Source organism: Erithacus rubecula, assembly GCF_903797595.1.
Source record: "Erithacus rubecula genome assembly, contig: SUPER_W_unloc_6, whole genome shotgun sequence".
NCBI classification, from domain to species: Eukaryota; Metazoa; Chordata; class Aves; order Passeriformes; family Muscicapidae; genus Erithacus; species Erithacus rubecula.
The window spans coordinates 391,779-395,117 of NW_027636224.1; the positions used below are offsets into that span (position 1 = coordinate 391,779).

Below are 3,339 nucleotides of genomic sequence, written 5' to 3' on the forward strand. Positions count from 1 at the left end.
CGTAGGACAGCCTGGGCTGCAGAGGGCACAGGGATGGGCAGCAGCTGAAAGGCCCTGGCAGAGCCAACTGCTGCAGCACTTGGGCCATGGCTGCTGGCCCTGGGCTTGAGGCCAGCAGGGGACAAGTGAGCCTTGCTGTGCTGAGGCCTCATTGCCTCCTTATTTCTGCTCAGCAGCCTGGCAGGGGCCACCCCATGGTCCTGCCCTTGGCATTGCACATCCCCAGAGTTCAGTGCCCTGGGAAGAGCCCTGAACAATGAGGGAGGGACAGGATCTGCCTTGTCAGGGCCTGGGGCTCAGGCCTTGGTCCTTTGCATTCCTGAAACACATCCAGGTTTGCTCAGCATCAGAGACACCTTTCCCTTGTTTGTCCTCACCTGTCATCATTGCCTCCAGTGTTCTGCTCTAACTTGAATCTGGGGACACTTTATCAGTGGTGTTCCTCAGTGGGACCCATTTGAACTTCAAGGAACTTTTGAGCTTGATTATAATTTTGAAACCTTGAGAAGTTTACTGAACACTATCTCAGGGACTGAGTCTGATGTAAACAGCACCAAAGCCCTGAGACGGTCATTACAGTCTTTGTGCTGTGTCTGTGCTGCTGAGCTGGGGCGGGTCCTGACACAGAGGCAGCACCCAGGCTCAATCAAGAAGAGCTTCAAAAAGACATTTCTGCAGAGGAACAGCTCCTCTCCCAGCCCAGCAGGGCTGAGGACACTGCCTGCAGGCACTGAGGAGACAGGAGCCAGGCACAGACAGGCTAAAGGCAATCAGCACTGGGAAGACATTGAGCTGAGACTTCACTTGGGGAAACATCTTCCCAACCATCGACATGGTGAGTCTGTGGTTGCAGGGCAATGTCCCCTGTGCTCCTGGAGGGATCTCCTGGATCCAGCACAGCCCACAGCCTGGGGCATGTGTCAGGAGGACTCTCCCAGTTTCTCTGAGGCACAGGAGGAGGAAGATGTGCTGCAGAGCGGGGCTGCTCTGGGCACCGTCAGAGGGGCAGGTCAGGACGGCTTCTGCTTCCAGGGACGGCTGCAGGGGCTGAAGCTGGGGCTGCAGCCAGGGCTGCCCAGGGCTGTCCTGCAGAGAGGCTCCTGCAGACCTCAGGGCTCTTGGCCAGCCTAGGGGATGTGCCAACTCCCAGGGACAGCTCTCAGCCTGCCTGGCAGCTCCCCATGGACTATGGGGAGAAGTTGGAGGTGGAAGGAGCCACCCCCATCAGGGCAGATTCCTCCTGCTGTGCAGATGGTGCTGCATGGCCAGGGCTGCTCTCAGCTTTCTCCTCAAGGGAAGGGAAAGGGGCTGTCAGGTTTGTCTGTGTCACTGAGACTCCTGCACTGTCCCACTGGGCATCAGCAGATCTGCCTCATATCTCCCTCACAATGTGCCTCCTCACCCTTCTCTGCCTACAGACAGCAGCAGCAGCACCTTGGCTTGCAGCATTTGTGTTTGTCTGAGCTGTCCTTAAGGCCCTGCTGCCAGGGAGATGCCGCTGGCCTGTCCCCAGTGCTGGGCGGGGTGTGCATGTTAGAGCTGAGCCTCCAGGGCTGTGCTGGGCTCTGTCTCCACTGGCAGGGACAAGCCTTGGATAGAGGGAAACAGCTCCCAGTAGGCACAACTGCAGGCAGCTGAGAGCCACACCAAAGCTGAATGTCCCATCCTGTCTAGCTGCACAGGGAAAGAAACATGGGTTTAGAAAATCTTGCTTTGAAACTAGATCTTTCAAAATGTCTGTTTTATTTTTCAGGTATATTTTAATTGCAGTCATTCTTAAATAAAGGCAGGTATATATGAGCAAAGTGCAGCTTTGTAGGACTAGCAGGTCTGACTATACTCGGGCGCAGGAAGCCCTGTGTTCCCCCTGGGCACCTCAGTGTTCAGGCTAAGAGCAATGCTTAAAGAGGATTCCTCTCCCTTCAAAGAAAGCAAAACCCTGAGCTAAAAGATTAAAAAAATTTAAAAAAAAGTGAGAGAAATTTCCCCAATGAAAGAGAAGCAATTCTGAGTAAATGTCTAAGAAAATAGCATAGGATTGACACAAGGAAACCTGTCCCAACTATTCTGTCTTCTTTTAACAATCTACCATGGCCATATTGAAGCAATGTTGAACAGCAGGTCCATCAGCCACTTCCTCCTGCTGCCACTGGCAGACACTCGACAGCTTCAGCTCCTGCACTTCTGCCTCTTCCTGGGCATCTCCCTGGCTGCCCTCCTGGGCAATGGCCTCATCATCAACGCCGTAGCCTATGACCACCACCTGCACACCCTCATGTTCTTCTTCCTGCTCAACCTGTCCCTCAGCGACCTCGGCTGCATCTGCACCACTGTCCCCAAAGCCATGCACAATTCCCTCTGGGACACCAGGACCATCTCCTACACAGGATGTGCTGCTCAGGTACTTTTGCTTGTCTTCTTCCTTGGATCAGAGCTTTCCCTCCTGACCATCATGTGCTACGACCGCTACGGGTCCATCTGCAAACCCCTGCACTACGGGACCCTCCTGGGCAGCAGAGCTTGTGCCCACATGGCAGCAGCTGCCTGGGCCAGTGGCTTTCTCACTGCTCTGCTGCACACAGGCAATACATTTTCCCTGCCCCTGTGCCATGGCAATGCCCTGGGCCAGTTCTTCTGTGAAATCCTGCACATCTTCAAGCTCTCCTGCTCATACTCCTACCTCAGGAAATTTGGGGCTTCTCTTTTATTACTTCCTTACCACTTGGCTGTTTTGTGTTCATTGTTTTCTCCTATGTGCAGATCTTCAGGGCTGTACTGAGGATCCCCTCTGAGCAGGGACGTCACAAAGCCTTTTCCACCTGCCTCCCTCACCTGGTCATGGTCTCCCTTTTTCTCAGCACTGGCACATTTGCTCACCTGAAGCCCCCCCCTCCATCTCCTGCTCATCTCTGGATCTCTCCCTGTCAGTTCTGTACTTGGTGGTGCCTCCAGCCCTGAGTCCCCTCATCTATAGCCTGAGGAAACAGGAGCTCAAAGGAGCCCCAAGATAATTGATGACTCTGTATTTTCAGAAGCATTAAATGTTCTCTTTTCTTCTGCAGAGCCTTTAGAATGTAACTCTTTCCAATCTCTCTCTTTTTTTTCTTATCTCTCCTTTTTTTATTTTTTCTATTTTTTTTTTTTTGTAACTTTTCCTGCTGTTGTCTTCTGTAGAAAATACTCTAAATTACTCCTTGCATTTCTACATTAATATCTACTTTTCTTTTGGAAGACAAATATATGCAAGAGGCCTTTTCTGATGCATTTAAATAAAAGCAAGTGCATGCCCTCTCCTGTGTGTCCTGGATTCTTTCTCAGCCCTTCTCTGTCTCTGCAGGG

The 3,339-nt window shown here is 52.2% G+C and overlaps 1 pseudogene across 1 annotated transcript; it reads left to right on the forward strand.

Annotated features, from left to right (window-relative positions):
- Nucleotides 1-2,107: 2,107 nt before the first annotated feature.
- Nucleotides 2,108-2,958, forward strand: LOC306814104 (olfactory receptor 14J1-like; annotated as a pseudogene). Its single transcript has one exon. The product of its transcript is annotated as an olfactory receptor 14J1-like (transcript).
- Nucleotides 2,959-3,339: the final 381 nt, after the last annotated feature.